Source organism: Lonchura striata, chromosome 5, assembly GCF_046129695.1.
Source record: "Lonchura striata isolate bLonStr1 chromosome 5, bLonStr1.mat, whole genome shotgun sequence".
NCBI lineage: Eukaryota > Metazoa > Chordata > Aves > Passeriformes > Estrildidae > Lonchura > Lonchura striata.
The window spans coordinates 16,476,872-16,494,396 of NC_134607.1; the positions used below are offsets into that span (position 1 = coordinate 16,476,872).

Here is a 17,525-nt window from a genome sequence, read left to right on the forward strand (position 1 = left end):
CAGTGCTGTAATCATTATGTTCTAATGCTCTGTAAGTGGATGACTGATGCCTTTTTGAATAGGAAAATAATGAGCAGTGAGAACAAACAACACAAATTCTCTTAATTATTCATGCTAACATTCATGAAACTTTTGAAATGTGTGAATATTTTCATGAATAAATCATTGGTCACTGGCATGCTTTAAAGGATTTCAGAAATAATAGTGGAATAAGCTTGTTGCCATTACTCATGAACAAAGTTATGAATAATTTTCAATATATGACTGCTCTGTTGTCTCGTTCACTGAGCATGAGATAGATGAGTTTAAAATAGACATCAGTAATTCATTGCAAAGCTGAGAGAAAATTTCTCAGGAATCTATGAAAATGCTATGGTCTATATCAGAAACCTAATTTTTCCCCATGTTTAGATTTTTGGTAATTTTTGTTTCGCACAAGGTGGAACGGATTACAAAAGAGAATACTCTGATCTTCATGTTTGAAGATCATCCTATCTGCACAGAAATAAAGAAATCTTTATATATTCAGGCTACCTGAAATCCTGAGCCAGAAAAATTACTAAGCAAGAAAATTATTTTAAATTACTAGGTTTATTTTATCACCTTGGTTTCCAACACTAATTTTGACAATGATTCAGAAGAAAGACCCATGGAGATATTTTTGTCTCATTACACCTCTCTCAAAAAAGCCAAAAAACCCCAAACAAAGACAAACACCAAACCGCAAAACACAAGCAACCAAAAAACTAAGAAAGCCCACACATGGCCAGAGTTTACTCAGAGCTTTTCTAAGAGCTTGAGGGAAACCCTGGGAAATGCTGGTTTACAGAATTTCTTGCCTATTTATGTTGTGGCTTCTCACAGAGATCTTTATTGCTAGCACTGCAAGAGGTGCCCTGTGCCCATTATCACATTGCATTTCCCTTTCAGCAGAGTCTGATGAAACAGAGCTGTTCCATGAACAGTTGTCAAAACACTGGCATATTCTAATTACAATACTTGCTATGTTTCTGTGAAAGTCAAATTCTGAGCTCAATTGCACCAGAATAAACCAGACACAAAATCACTGGAGGCACCCCTGACTTGAAAGAATGCAATTAAGATCAAAATCTAGCCCATGGAGTCTCAAGAAATACTGGAATGATAGGAATCAAAGAATCATCTTGTCAAACAGAAGACTCTGAGCAAAGCAGCAGGCCCTAACTGTGGTTTCATTTAATATGTATCATATCCTTAAAAATGAATACATGAGGCACATGGACTACTGAAATCCCACTGCACATCTTAGTGGCATTGGCAAGCATTCTCTAGGAAGCGCTTGATGGAAATGAGATGAAACTCGCTTCACCCTAGCCTATCCTCTTGGGACTTCAAATTGTGATACATGAGAGATATTCTTTGAAAGACCTGCTGATATATAACCCTCTCTGTGGGGAATAGATGGTGCCAGACATAGGTAACAATATAGATTATAAGGCAGGACAGGCAGTCCAAGACATCAGGCAGCTCCACAGCCTAAAGAATTTTTACATAGCAGCAAGCTCAGGGTGTATGGGAAAAGGAGACAGCCCTTTAATGCATCTTCAGGAGTGGTCTTAACTTTTGATTCTGCCCACTTCAATCAGGAAAGGGTAGGGAGGTGGTGGGATAAGTCAGCAAGGGATCCCTCCTTGATTTAATATGGAGAGCTAGGGAATGCAATCTGCTAGGTGCAGGTGTTAGGCAGTCAGCTGATGCATGTGGAAGTAGGGAACTGTATTTTTTGGGCAGCTCTGACACAGGACAATCTGTGGAGACCCTGGCAAAAACTGAAAGATACCTTTGCCTGTGGGATGTTGCCAAAATATAGAAACTGGAAAAATGGGTAGGTGATGTGTGTGGAGTTTGTTTAGCTACAGGTGTTCTCAGTGCTTGGTTCTTTCGGCAGCCTGGTTCTCAGAGATGGGAATCTCTAAGATGGGTTTAACAAGGCTTGAAATGCTACCACACAATTTAATGCTACTATACATTAAATACCAACATACAATTTAAGCTTTTTAAGATTTAAGCCTACTAGCATTTGTGGAAAAGTTGTCCCTGTCATTCATATGAGCTGCATCTAAACCCCTTCAGCTTTCCTTAGCCTTATTTCTGTTGCCTATCCCATCCACCCACCTGAACAGCCAGTAGAAGGTCAGGGCAGCAGTTTCACAAGTGAGTAATCCTCTTTGGTGCCTCCAAATTTCTCAGAATTAGCTGAGAGTTGCTTCAAGCTATGAAGCCAATTTCCAAAAAAATGGTCAGACATAGTCTGAGCTTCCCAGCTTCAATTTCTTCCCACTTTTTACTCCAGTTTAACCCACCCAAGCCATAGCCTCCAAGTGACCAAACCAGGATCAGCTGAATCAGCTGAACACTAGATGCCCTTTTTTTCACCTTGGGATTTAGAAGTGGGAAGCTCTGACTGGCAACAGACACCAGGAAGAATGGAAGGATATCCTTTTCCCATACACTTGTTTCTCTCCCTCTGCTGTAGCTGGCTATGAAGCCTCTCATTCCTTGGTCCTGGGGACGCTCTCCTTCACCTGCCTCTGGCACTAGAGGGGCACGGAGATCTGGGCTCCAGGATGGAAATAAAACTCCCCGTGGCTTCCTACTTCTCCTTAAACTGAACTCAACTTTCAAAGAGGTCTTGATTTCACAGAAAGGGAATTGGCTTCATTATTACTGGCTTGTCTGAGTTCCCCATGCTGCATTGCTATGGAAACAGGACCAGAAAATACGTATTTGCAAGTAGGTCATGATATTAGTGGAGAAGAGAAAGCTGGGTGAATGGGTGAGTGGGTTAAAGGAGTGAAGTGGGACAGAGCTACCTCCTGGGATTATATTAACAACAGTGAGGGATTTCATAGTAGGTGTCCTCAAAAGACTTTTGAATGAGACACCAAAAGAGCTGAAAGACCCAAGCATTTTCAGTACCTGAGAACCATCACACACACAGGGATTCAGCCCAGAGGTGACAACCAAAGTGGCAGTGGGCAGTGGGCTGAACACCTAGGAGGAAAAAAAACCAAAGTTTTTTTTATAGATTCTGTTTTTAACTGATGGCCTCAGTTTCCTCCTTTCAGTGTCTGTGTCTCTGTCCTGGATGAGGACAGAGCACAGCCAGACTGCTGTCCCTTGCATCTCCTCAGGACATTCTTAATCACACATGGTCCAGGTCTCCCTGAGCTCTGCCCAGATGCAGAGTTACAACCGTTTGGGTAGAGGATACTACTCACAATCCTGGGTTTGGATGGGAGAAAAGCATGACCTCTCCTTTTTATAATTTGCCCTCCATCCAAAACAAGTTGGGGATGTCCTAGACCCCCCCCAATATACTGTGCCTTGTTCCCAAGTAGACTGCAATGCAAAAATCAGAGTGGTGAGGGAAGGAATGGAGGGGGCAGCTCAGTGGGGCACAAGCTCAACAAACCAGTGAGAGTACTGCACTTCTCACTCTCCTGGTGAGAACAAAAATATGCAGTCCAGGCTCCTGCAGAGGGGAAGCTCCCCTTCCTGCAGAGGGGAAGTTCAACCAAACTTACAGTTCAAGAGATCCTAAAGCAAAGAGGAAGTGTATTCTGTGTAGCTTAGAGAGGTTTATAGATGAATCACCAAGAGTGGCTGGTGTCATAAACCATACAATCAAAGCTGGTGTGTATTCAGACAGGGGTTGTGATTGCAAGTGATGCAATACCACAAAGACAGACAGCTTGCATACTTCTGCTCTCCTGTATTAACCTTCCTTATAATTTTTTATAGCTTGTGGATTTGCTTTATCCCCCAAATAGCTGCAAGCTGTCAAGCAGAGGTTAGACCTTCATCTTTTGTCCTTGCCTTTTTCCTTCTGCAAAGAGAATATCTTTCTCAAGAGACAAGGACAAGCCAGTGTGTGCCAACACACTGGTTGATACATAAAAGTGGGAATAGATGTCATTCTGGCTAGATTTGCAATAAGAACTTCCAGCTGGAAATAAAGCCATCTCCTTGCCCTGGAAGAAACTTTAGGAAATGAAAATAGTAGGAATAGACAATCTTACAGGGGTGGGAAGATGTGTCCCTTGTTCTTCACCCATCAGAGGGGTAAGGATTCACCCATGGGCTGGTGGGGATGAGTTACAAGCCCTGAGAGCCTCCCCTCGGATCTGGCAGTGGGCACAGCCATTCTCCAGGAGCACCTGGCATCAGGGCCCTCTGGCTGGGCTGCCATGCAGGGAACGAGCAGAGGAGACCCCAGCTTGCCTTTCCCCATTCCCTGGTGCTGGGGCAGCCACCAAGCCCAGCACGGGGCAGACCGGTGACAAGGCGCAGAGCCAGGAGAAGTGCCCTTAGCTGGAGAGATGGCCAGAATTGGCTTTTGCCTGACAAGAAGCAGAAAGCACTTTGTCCCTTCAGAGCCGCTGATAGTCTTACTGTGGGGCTGCACCAGGACCTCGGTGCCTGCCCAGAGCTCTTTCTGGGGGGCAATTTTTCTCTCACAGCTTGATTTCAGCTCCCTCTCAAAGTGTCAGGTCGCTCCTTCTGGCCCTAAGCACCCCGTGGCGGCGGCACGGGAGAAAGGAAAGGGAGCCCAGGGGCACGGCTGGGACCGACACAGCCCTCCCGGGGTCTCAGCCGGACCGGGACAGAGGGACGTGCCAGACCCGGCCCTGGAGCATCCCCTCCCGCAGCACCCTGCTTCCTGCTCCGGGCAGCGAACGCCAGGGGCAAGGATGCGGGAAGCGAAGCCGCAAATGAGCCGGGGAAAGCCCAGACCCTTCCCACCTCCGGCAGCGCCCCGAGCCCGCGCTCCCCTCCCCGAGCAGGACGCGAGAGATGAGGCAGCGGAGCTGCTCCCGGGCACAGCAGGGATGCGGGGGGCTCGGGAGCGGCACAGCGACAGCCCCCTCCCGGGTACCCGCATCCCTCCTGGTCCCGCAGGGCAGGGATCCCGCCCGCCCGACAGCGAGCGCGCACCGCGGGCAGGGTCCGCTCCCCGCTCCCGGTGACATTTTGCAGGAGTCGTCGACAAACATGTCACAAAGAGATTTGGGAACGGTAGCCCGGCAGATGAACCTGCGTCGGAATGTAGCTTTTGTAATGAAACCCCCTGTGTATAGCGTTTGAAAAATGTGAAGGTTCCTCTAAATCAGGCTACTCTCTCCCACTATACCCATGATAAACTCGGTTCTGGGATTAGTATCGCAGCTGAAACTCGACAGAGAATGGCTCTGTGCTGGGGACAATCGCTTTGACTAATCTCCTCTCGCTGCTTTTCACCAGTGGCCCACTCAGCTGTGACCCATTCAGCAAAAGTTTCCCTATGGTCTGTTCTGCTGCTTCTGCCAGGAAGCAAAAGCTCGTTTCTTAGACATTATTTCCTTGGCGGGAGCTTTCCTATGACAGCAGAGGATGAAATCCTAGGTGCGGCGAAGAAGGGGCGGAGGGTAGAGGACGTGAAAGAAAAGCCAAGAGGAAAAAAAAAAAAAATTTAAAAAAAAAAAGGAAAGAAAAAAATTAAAAAAAAAAAAAAAAAAAGAGAAAGAGGAAACGTCAGTAAAAACCAAAGCTTTCCTACCTGTGATCCAATTAGCAGAAGTTGCATCTCATCCCGCTGCAAGCGGCTCGCTGGAGCGGTGGCTGCGGAGCGGCCCCGGCTGTGGCGGCGGAGGCATGCGGGCTGCGCGCCGTCAGCGCCCGCAGCCAGCAGCTTTATCTTCCTCTTCCATATCTTCCACAAGGAGGGAGGGGGATTGGGCTGAGGGAAATACAGATCACTTGGTACCGTGATAATAGGGAGAAAGAATAACAGGTTGGAAGCTTTAAACAAGAGGTGGCATTGTCCGGGCTGATGGAGTTTTTGTCTCGCTCCCTCTCGCCCTCCCACACCCACAGGCGCACACATATACACACACACCCTCGGGAGTCGCTGCTTTACTTCAGCCAAGCAGAGCATTAAAAAAAAAAAAAAAAAAAAAAAAGAACCACAATAGTACTATCAAGCCTGGCATAAAGGTTTAGACAGAACTGGAGTAATTAAAAGCAGGTGAAGCCGGGACTCGTGAGTGAGCCGGTAATAATTTACACTTCCCCAGAGCTCGTGGGGAAATGAAGGTAAGCTGCCGCCCTCGTCGGGCTGCTGCGAGCGAGGGAAGCGGGGTGCCTAGGTGAGCATCTCGGGTGAATGTCCGAATGTCCTCGCCGGGTGCTGCGGCTGTGGGTCCGCTCTGACCGCCCGGAGGGCTGCGCGGGGGTGTGTGATGTGTGTGAGAGCCAAGTGGGCTCGATTAGCTGCAATGGGAAGGCAATTTCTGCAGAGAACATTTACAATTTTCTTTCAATATGACAGGATTAGTTGCTGTTGAAGGCTCTCCTCCAATAAAATCGCGCTGCTCTCTGATTTGGTGGCTTTGCTGAATAGAAATTACTGGTTCTTGTTATCTCTGAACACACTCTCCCGTCTTCCTCATCAGGCACTCCCCTCTTTCTCATCACAAGTCTTTATCTACAATTTGCACATCAGAACCACTTTTAATTTTGGTTGTTTTTTTTTCAATTACCTCTTCCCCATCTTTCCCTGAAATATTGTCCTCTTTATTTCTGGTTTTTTTTTTTTTTTTTTTTGTTTTTTTTTTTTTTTTTTTGGGCAAATCCTTGATAGCTGTAAGTCTAAAAGTAATGTATGCGAGGAGAAAGAGAGAAAGAGATCTTGCTTTTAGATTATAGCAGTCATCGGAGGCTCCACACATTGTGGAGAAATGTTACGCTAAATCCAGTTCAGTTTCTTAAACTGATTATTGTTCTGAAATTTTCATGGGGAGAGGCTTCCTTTGCACAGTGGCAAATAAATTAGGGAAAACAGATACATTCTGAGAGCAAGAATTAATTCTCACAGGGTGTAAAGAATTTCTCTTTAACTAATAGTCACTAGGCTAAGAAGTATTCACCTCGTTTAAGAAAATTTGCCAGTTCTATGGATGTAATCTAGATATAAAAATCTTTAGGTTTTCTTTGTTTTTATTTGCCTCTCTCCTGGACCAGAACTGATTTTGGTCTGAAGTTTGCTTTTTCCCTTGGGATAGGGCTGTCAAAGTGGGAAGCAGGAGAGCGGAACCCATCTCATCTATTGTCCAAAGACTAGTAGGGGGAAGTGCTAAGTGCAGAAAAGAGAAGTGGACTGTATGAAGGCAATCCAGGCTTTTGGCTGCTGCCTCCCCTGACCCATCTCTTGTCTTGAAAGGCTGAAGGAGCCACAGCACAACCACTCCCCTCCACTTCACTCCAACCTCTTCCCCTCAAGTATTTCTTGGCCTGAGATTGCTCCAGGAAAAGAGCTGTCTACATGACTCACATACATATAGATGTTGCTTCTGGAAAGGTCCTAGGGGTAGATTTACCCCAAAAAGGGTGATGTGCCTTTGGGGTAGGGCTGCTGCCTGGAAGGGTTCAAAGCCAGGCTGGATGGGGCTTTGAGCAACCTGATCTAGTGGAAGATGTCCCAGCCCATGGCAGTGGGGCTGGAACTAAATGATCTTTTTTGTTCCTTACTACCAGCTAATTTGGAGATGGGGAACTCTGAATTTTGGAGGTACTTGTCCTTCAGCATTACACAAGGCTGTGTTTCTCTACCTGAAAGCACTTTCACATGATTTAAGGGCTGGATTACTTGTAGCTCTTCAGGAAAATCAAGGCAACTGGGATCTGACTTCTGCCCCTTGGTTTCTCAGCTTTCACAGAAAATTTTGCCTGGACTTCACAGCAGAGTTGGAAGACACCTATCCAGGCAACTCAGACAGTATTTGGTATCGGGAGGCTGGAAGCATGCCATAGGCACGCTGCAGCCCCAGGGTATTGCTCCCTTTACTTCAAGTGCCAGGGCAGGGGACAGCCACCTCCACATCCTGGATGTCCCTTCCTTTGCCAGACAGAGCCTCAGCCCCGTCTGCCCCCTGCGCCTCCCACGGCTTGTCGCTCAGACCTTGGCACTCAACACGCTTTAACATTCACTAATCAGGACGATCAGCAGCCTCAAAAGTCACAGCGCCTGCATCTTCTTTTTCTTCCCCTTATTATTATCATTATTGTTATTCTTTCCCTCCCAGCGAGTGTTTGATTGTGCACGTTGATTTCTGGAGATTTAATTAGAGTTCAGTCACCGCCAGCACGAGTCAGCCCTTCCCACAGCGGGAGCAGGGAGCGGGTGGCGTCCCTGCCCTGGGATGACCCCGGCAGCAGCACGGCAGTCTCGGGGACTCCCCAGCCTCCCTCCCTGCATTGCAGAAAAGGACAGAGGTCCGGGGCTCGCTTCCCGCAGCACGGCTGGAGTGAAAGCTGGAGGTAGCTCCGAGCTGGCCCTACCCAGCTGCAGGGGGCTCCCCAGTGCCGCGCTGCTCAGCGCCGTGCGGTCGGCACGGACCGCCGGAGGGACATCCTCCGCCCTGCCAGCCTCACTTCCTCGCAAGCGCTCCCTCGCGCCGTGATCTCCCGTGGGAATAAAAGCCCAGTCCCGAAAACCCCTGGCGTGTGACCCTCACCCCTCCGTGCCTTGTCTGCCGCCCGCCCGGCGAGAACGGAGATTCCCCCCACCCACCGACACGCGTGTGAGCAGCGCTGCCTCCCTGAGCCCGCCGCGCCCGGCTCTTTATCAGTCTCGGCAGGTGCATCTTGATGGCACCCGGTGACTCCGTGGTAATTGGCACCTTTTAAGTTTGACAGAACATCCGTCATTACTGGCTCTCCTCTTTATAGATCTACGTGCTAGACACGCCTCCTGAGGGGGAAAAAAATGCCGCTTCTGAACTCAAAACGTTTAGAGCTCATCCCTCTCCCCCACCCCCCACACTTCCCAGCCGCTCCAAAGCCCCTCATCCACGGCTCATGCAAGAAGGGGGAGGGCGAGGGAGCCGGGTCATTTACAGTGCGCTGGACCGCAGTGGACTAAAGTCTTCCTAGAACCACAGAACAAAGCACTCAGCCCTTCGTTGGGAGGAAGCAAAAAGAAGGCTCGTGAGGAAGCGAGTATTTGCTCATGCTGAGCTTCCCCTCCCGCAGAGGGACCGGCAGTCGCTCCCGGGGAGCACAGGTGAACTTTCAGCAAGGCTATTTCCAAAAGAAACTGCATCCTTATCCAGAGATGCCCAATGATCACTAGCAAGAATTTGCTGGGGGCTCTCCTTGGTTTTGGCTCTCCTCCCAAATGGCTCCTTCTCCCAGCGTGGAGCTGTCTCGTTGGGGTTTGTTCAGGCAGGATAAGTCCCCTGTACCCATGGATATATAGCTTGGGTGGAGAGGGAGGAGTGGTGTCCCCAGCAGCTCCAAGGGGAGCTTTTCTATCATGTTCATAGGGGTGAGCTCCATCTCTGATTGAGCTCTCATCTGCACCTGTGGGTCACAGAAACTCTGCAGAAACTCAAGGTTCTCTCAAGGGAGAGGGAGGCTACCAAGGGGCTGGGCAGATGGTCCCCATGCTACCACAGCTCCTACTTCCCCCTTCTCAGTGCAGGGAATGCCTGCTTCATCCCGTTGCCACAGAGCTGGTGTTAGAGGGGGCATGAGAAAGGGGTAGACTATGACTTCCCTCTCATTCCCAGAAGCTTTAATGTCCACCTAGAGCCAGGGCTGTTTTCTGCTTGCCAAGTTTCCTAGGAGGAGGGAAACAGGGAGGGTGCATGCTTAGATGTGCAAATTCCCAGTGGATGGGGATCTGATTGTTCATCTCCCTCCCAGTATGTTCCCCATGGTTTAGGTGACTGGTTCCCCATCCAGCACACAGCTTTACTGGGGAATGAGAGAGCAAGGCCAGAGAACAGCCAGCTCTGCTAACCAAAATTCTTGATTTTCCTCTGGAGTCACAGTCCTCTCCCCAGTGCCTGCTGGAGGTGGACATGTCACCTCCCAGGGGAAAAAATTGGATCTGAGAGCCATGTTTATTGAGAACACCCCTTTCCTGTGAGGTTTTGCCAACAGTTTTAGGCAAACAGGACTGGGAAGAGCAGGATGAAGCCCTAATTTCTCTGTGCAAGAAAACACCAGGTAAACAGATTCTTTGAGCAAATAGTGAAAGGCCCTTGTACTTCTACATTTATTTACTCATAGTCTTGCAGTGGATAGCTGAGTTTAATGCAAGGGGGAGGCAGGTGCCTGAAAGATGACGGGAAAGTGCTGGTGAGAGTGGGACAATGGAACTGCAAATCATCCTGACAGTGTGGAACACAGAGAGAAAGAGGAAAGAAAGGAACAAAACCAAACTGGGACAAAAGCAAGCCAGACTATGTGAAAATAAATTTCTAATAATGAGGAAATGAAATTAGTTAAATAAACTGATATTCAAACCTTTGACAGAAAATTATGTATAATTCTTGCTGCTAAAAAAACAGCTGGGCAGTGCATTTCTAGGAGTGTTGTAAACCACAGTTAGATCTGCCAGGGTAGGCACCGAAGCATTGACACATGGTAGCCTGGATCTCACTAGTGCCAGGGAACTAGGAACATCTTGGTTTCTTCTCAGTTCAAACTTTAAAGCCCTCCAGAACAGCTGGCAAGGAGGGGTGTTGCTTTCACCTTCCAGCTACATTAAACCGCCTTGTTAATAAAAAATCATCAAGCCTTTCTTTTCCATTTTCCCTGAATAATGATACTCTTTTTTTTTGTGTCCTTTTTGAGTCTCAAAGCACAACATACTGGGAATTATTCAAATCAGATGAAAATGGATGCAGTGGAAATTCCCAGCAGGCTTAGATGGGGCTCAGGGTCTAATTCTTAGAGCCAAACTGATCCTCTCTCTTGTGGAGCAGCTAGGTGGCGAACTGGAAAATCAAATCTACTGTTTTATTAAGGATAAGCACAGTATCTGGAGAGCATTCTGCTAGGCACAGCAGAACTCATGGAACACTTTTTAATATAAGCATACACATAGTTATCATCCTAGCAATAAACCCCTATAAACTGCAGATCTCCACTGCAGTTTTTGTTGGTTCGGTTTGGTTTTTGTTTGGGTTTTTGTTTGTTTGTTTTGTGTAGGAATAATTATTCTTTGCAAATGCTACAATGAGCCAGGTGGGTGGATCTGAAACGAGCTACAGAACAAACTGCAAAATAGGCTGAGAATCAATGCCAATTTTGTCTAGATTTGGGAAGACAGTGACTGATAATCATGATATAGTATATGTCCAACTTTGTCAGACATACTTCAGAGTACAGACAGAAATGTTTGTTTCAGGAACAAGAAAACAAGAAAGAAATATTTTGCCTCAATTTATGTGATATAGGACACAAACATTAAAGAGGGCACGAGAACGGATATGATTTTGTTTATAACATGATCAGTTTTATAGCTGTAACACAAAGTTCTCAGAAGGAACGAGTAAATAAATTTCTCTCTAAATTGTCTACAGGTGTGTGGAGTGGGTTCTCTGCCTCATAAAAGCTTTACTTGGCGTTGACCATAGAAAAGCAGACCCTCCTTGAGCTAAATCTCAGGGATTCATATCCTGAAGCGTCTCTAATGGGGGGAAAATGGGAAAAACCTGAAATGGTCGGAGCCGCCGGAGGAGTTCGGAACCTCCGCCTGCAGCACCCTGGAGAGCGTCCTGTCCGCACCGGCATGCCCCTGATTCCCTGTGTCCCTGTGCCCGTGTGTCCCTGTGCCCGTGTGTCCCTGTGTCCCCGTGCCCGTTTGTCCCTGTGTCCGTGTGTCCCTGTGCCCCTGTGCCCTGTGTCCCTGTGTTCCTGTGTACCTATTTTGGGGGTGGGTGGTCGTTTTGGGGTCTCCTGTACCTGTGCCCCTGTGCCCGTGTGTCCCTGTGCCCGTGTGTCCCTGTGTCCCCGTGTCCGTGTGTCCCTGTGCCCGTGTATCTGTGTATCCCTGTGCCCGTGTGTCCCTATGTCCCTGTGTCTCTGTGCCCTGTGTCCCTGTGCCCGTGCGTCTGTGTATCCCTGTGCCCGTGTGTCCCTGTGTCCCTGTGTCCCTGTGCCCGTGCGTCTGTGTATCCCTGTGCCCGTGTGTCCCTGTGTCCCTGTGTCCCTGTGCCCTGTGTCCCTGTGCCCGTGCGTCTGTGTATCCCTGTGCCCGTGTGTCCCTGTGTCCCTGTGTCCCTGTGCCCTGTGTCCCTGTGCCCGTGCGTCTGTGTATCCCTGTGCCCGTGTGTCCCTGTGTCCCTGTGTCCCTGTGCCCTGTGTCCCTGTGCCCGTGCGTCTGTGTATCCCTGTGCCCGTGTGTCCCTGTGTCCCTGTGTCCCTGTGCCCTGTGTCCCTGTGCCCGTGCGTCTGTGTATCCCTGTGCCCGTGTTTCCCTGTGTCCCTGTGTCCCTGTGCCCTGTGTCCCTGTGCCCGTGTGTCTGTGTATCCCTGTGCCCGTGTGTCTGCACACACACACACACACACACACACACACCCCTTTAAACGCCCTTTGCTCCTATTCGTGCTTGCTGCTGTTCAGCAAGCGCAAGCCAATGATCAGCTGCACGTCCCTTGAGGTCACATCTCCAGCTATGAATCCCACAGCACCTGGAAGATGACTCCCTGCAGGAAGCTGGAGAAGGGTGTTTCTGTGCCTTTCACGTACTCCTGAGCTGCAGCCAGTGGCTAGAAATGAGGAAGAGTTCAGAGGCCTTTGAGAGTGTTAAAGAATCCCAGAATGGGGAGGGGTGGAAGGAAGCAGCAGAGGACACCTAGTCCAACCTCGCAGTGTCCTCTCGAGCAGGTTTGTCAGGTCTGCATTCATCTGGTGTCTGAATATTCCAAGAGAAGAAGTTCAAACACAAAGAACACAGTAACCTGAAGCTCAGTGCTAGGAAAACTCCTTTCAGTACAGGCTTAAGTAAATAGTTGTGTTATTGAAAAAGAGGAATTTTTCTGCAGAGAGTCTCAGTTACTGGAAACCTGCCCACTTCACTCATGTTGTACACGAGGATGATGTGTGGACATGGGAAAGCAGGTGTCAGGCAGATCATGCACTTCTTTTAATTTTAATTAGCTGGGAAAAAGACCAAGAGGTATTTCAAACACAATTTTTTCTCAGAGCAGCTAGATCGTTGTCAGCTTTATGTGCACTCCAGTGACTCCAAAGAGGCACCAAGGACTGTCTGTGTGATGAAGAGGTTTAAAGAGGGTCACAGTTCAGGGGGAAAATTTTCCCCCCAATATTACTTTACAAACACACTCAATCATTCATCTTCCCTGGGCATGAAGTCAAGGGTTCTGTCTGCTCTTTAAGTACTCAAGCCCACATTGGAAGCTCTCCTGCAGAGTAACCCTGTAGCCACTTCCCTTTTGAACTTTGGATTCTGCCACAGAGTTGATGCAAAATCTGATACTGATAACTGTTCACCCAAACACACATAAGGAATGAATGGTTATCCAAAGCCAATGTGAAGTACATCAATCCAGAAACGGAATTCTTAAAATAGGAGATCCTGAAGTTTTTTAGTAAGCTATTTCAGCAAGCAGCTTAGATCCTAAAAACCAAAACCAAAACAAAAACCAAACAAACAAACAAAAAAACCAAAACCAAACCCCAACCCCCCCCCACAACCCCCCCCCCCAAAAAAAAAAAAAAAAAAAAACAAAGAGGAAAATGAATTCAGTTTCTTTTGGGGAGAGGGTATTGGAAACTATGCCTTCTAGGTTCCTTGTGAACATTTTTATATGAGATTCTTGTTTTCTCCTCCTCAAAATGCTGTGTTTTGTGCCTTTTGTTACTTACTGGAGCACTGGTGCTTGCAGAAGAAAGACACTGCCTGATTAAATGGCTTAACTTCATGTTGGTCACACTCAGCTGGGATGAGAATTCAAGCAATAATAGCAAAACCACTTCAGCCATTTCATTTAAAACCTAGCATTAACAGTGCTGGATAGCACCTTCTCCTCGTGTCCAGTGAGCTGCTGATTCTTATCAGAGTGAGAGTAGCTTTATTTGCCCTGTGTCTGCCCTGGACAGACATCACTCATTATGCTCAAGAATAGCATGACATTATTTTAGTCTTTTCCTTCCCCCCACTGCTAGTGACAGGAATGACAAACCTACCTAAGGGTTTGCACCACACAGTGCCAGGAGTCCTGAGATGTCTGAGGTGTTTCTGCAAAGAGGCACAATATTTTATAAGTATCAGGCCTTATTTGGCTCTGATAAAGTTCCATGTTGTTGTGCCTGCTCTGTTTTCAACCCCTGAACCATAACACTCCAGTGTCCTCTGTAGATATGGCCTTAAAAACACATCTGTGTGTTTGCCCTGCTCTTGAACCTGAGTTTCATGTTCTTATTTTCCTACACTCTTCACTTCTTCTCCTTCACAGCTTGAATTTCTCTTGAAGTTTTTTTATCTTTGTCTCAGGCTTAGAGCATGAGAAAAGGAAAGAACTTCCAGTCTGTAGGCTGGCAAGTTTAACTTTCTCCAGCGATGGCCAGATTCAGATATTTCTGTAGAAAAGAGCCAAGCAGTTTAATGACAAAATCTACCTCCACCTAGAAGGCTCCTCCTAATCAGAGAATTATGGTTGCATAAATTCTCCTGCATGTTTTTGTTGCCTCTTCTCCTGTTTATCTTAGCATTAAATTCTGTAATTTAGGATATTGCTGATATGTCTAGAAACATCCTGTTCTTTGAACCTTGGGAAGTTTTCAGACCTAAGGTCATCCTTGGCTTTGAGAACTACAGTATAAGTACATGTTCTACACTTCAAAGGCCTGTGAAAAAAGGTATTTTCTTATATGGGTTTTGAAGTTGATACTTAGTACCTCAACTGACGATCCTGCAATGCTTTGTTTTTTTGTCTGAAGTGGCAAAACCAGTGATTTCCCATCTTGTAAAAGCAAATTCCCAGATTGGAATTATTCATTGTATCCTTATGCTTTCTGTATTTTTTCCTATGTCCCTACTCTCTAAAGGTTAGAATTCCATTTTTTTTCTTTACCCTATGTTCAGCCAAGTGTCTCTGTTTTTTATTTCTTCATGGCAATTGTTTTCCCCCCTTTCTGCTCCCTGTTTACAAGTGTCTTTCTTGAGACAAGTTCATTTTATTGCAGATACTATTCTGGATGAAACCACACCACTTAGATAGATGGTCTGTATAACATCTGTATAATGTTCTAATATGATTGCCCAATATTTTTTCATAAATCAGCATAAACCTTGTTACTTAACATCTTTCTGCCTTATTTACTTAACTAAGCTCTGAACACACCTTTGCTAATCTGTTTTGATTTATATTTGTGTCACTAGTATGTTTAACTGAAAAACATCAGCAAAATACAACAGCATATATATTTTTCTTCTTCAGCATCTACTGCTTTTTATTTTTCAACACTAAGCTTTGTTAACTGTGCTGGTGTTCAGCCATTAAATTTTTAAAATGCATTCAACTTTCTTCACTTTTTCTATTGCTTTCATCCCAGCACATAGCCCATTCTCAATTCACTGCACTCTTCTGAACTGCTACTGGAGTCTCTTTGTCAGAACCAATTTGCAAACTCATTTATTTATTACTAATGTTCGAGTGCTAAGTTCCCACTCTTACTTCATTACATCATTCCTCTCTTACCTGCTTATTGTTTGAAAGAGAATAAAACTCCACCAAATGGAGTTGTTTGGAATTCCCCTCCTTTCTACTTCTAGCAGTTTCACTGAATTGTACTTACTCAGGTCATCTGTGTACCTACAGCTTCTCAACCTTCAGCTTGTAAAACAAGATAAGATCAGTAACAGTTACCTTTACATATCCCCTAATTCAATCTTTTACTCTTAAATACTTTTTCTTGCGCAGCTTTGAACTGTAGCCAGTATGGTCTTTCCATAAAAGCTAAAAATCCTACCATGTTTTTTATCTCCCACCCTTCATTATCAACACAAAAAGAACTTCAATATATTCCTAAGCATGCTGGAGAATTTACTTGTAGTTTGCTGAAAACTACTCCCACCTAGAAAAGGTCAAATGTGCCTGTGGAACATGACAATAAGAAGCCATTCTTTGCCTCTTTCTATGGTTTTAGGTTATTTCTTGTCAAGAGGATATATTTAATTATGACAATTTTTTTATTAAAAAAAAGTAACAAAATTTTCTGATTCAATTTGACTCAACAAACACACATTTATAGACGCTCTGTCAGTATTTCTATATTATACTGCTTACAATTACCTGTTTTCACATTCCTCTGCATTAAGTTTTTGGTTGAATTGATTTACATTGGAAGGAATAGACTCTCCTGAGAAAAGACATGACAATAGTTTTGTAGCTCAAGCTGGTATTAAATCAAGTATAAGCAGACTTTCTAATAAGCTTTTAAATTAGAAGGAGAAAGCTCTCAGATGAAGTTTTACATTGCTGCAGTGATTATTAAGAGCAATGAATCATGTGGGGTCAAGCTCAGCCAGCAAACTAAATTAGTTTTAGAGCACTTTTAGAATTTGTCTTGCAGTCACATTTTTAATACTTAATACTGTTTGGTGATCCAGCAAGACTGCAGATCACAGCATGTGGCAATCTTGCACAGGAACAGAGATTTCTATCCATGGCTGTCTGATTCCCTTGTGAATCCTTAGAATGAGAAATAGCTAAAAATCCCCTTCCTTTCATATGTTTTTTTTCACATTCCAAGTTATCAGTATCTGCTAGGTCAAACACTGTTTAATCAAACAATACTTTCATAAAACCATATTTTCTACTGGAAATACCAAATTATTTTAACTTTTACTCTTCCTCATTGTATCACATTTCAACAACTGAATAGCATTTATTAAAACATGTTCCTTCTTGCATCACTTGCAGAGACAACAGATGGTGCAGTGAAACTCGGTATATACCTTTTCAGAAGAAGAAAGGATGTGTTTTCTTCCAGAGTGAATAGATAGACACTTTTTGACATTAATGACAAACATGGTGAGTAAAGTTAGTTGCATTCAATTATTCCACTTGAGATATTAGCATGTCAATCTTTTTTAGAACCTTTAGAAGTCACTCTCCAGTGCAAACTTAATAAGTGCTGAGACTGTTAATATTCTGTTCTTGATTTTTCTCCTCAAGAAAAGATATTCCTGAGTACCTGAACTGTCAAACCCAGTATAGTGTATTTTTAAAGATTATACTTAGCATTACAGCTGAATTTGTGCACAGAAATTGGCCCAAGTAAAAAGGCTACTTCTGTAAACCATTATAGACGGCTTTTTCATGCATATTTCCATATGCAAGATAAATATAGATATTGATATATTTTTTAAAATGCTGTCATCATAATTATTATTCTGATAGTTCGTGAAAATGATTCATGAGAATGCCTAAGAGAATGCTCAGTGTTCTGTACAAAAGTTTTGGTTTAAAGGGCCTGAATGTGGATGTTATGTTCTCACCTGGACCTCAAGGAGTAAAGAGCAAGCTCAGGAGTCAGAGTTATTACTTTGATACTCACTTGAGTGCCAGATTTCAGAACGGGTCCTTCAAGTACAGGTTATACAGCTCTTGTACTCCAAACACAAGGCTGTTCAGACAGAACTTCTGAATATCTACTCTGTGTATGGCTGCTGAGCAGAGCAACT

The 17,525-nt window shown here is 45.4% G+C and overlaps 1 protein-coding gene across 2 annotated transcripts in view; it reads right to left on the reverse strand.

Moving 5' to 3' along the window:
• The window catches only part of CHRM2 (cholinergic receptor muscarinic 2), an 85,361-nt gene extending 79,407 nt beyond the window's left edge, over positions 1 to 5,954 (reverse strand). The window contains exons 1-2 of one of the 2 annotated variants that reach the window (XM_031507956.2): positions 5,918 to 5,951; positions 5,579 to 5,758 (exon numbers count right to left, since the gene is read on the reverse strand). The gene's annotated coding sequence lies outside the window, so the exon portion shown is untranslated. Of the gene's footprint in view, positions 1 to 5,578 lie in introns of both variants that reach the window. The other variant, XM_021551948.3, reaches the window with a different exon arrangement.
• Between the last annotated feature and the right edge of the window lie 11,571 nt (positions 5,955 to 17,525).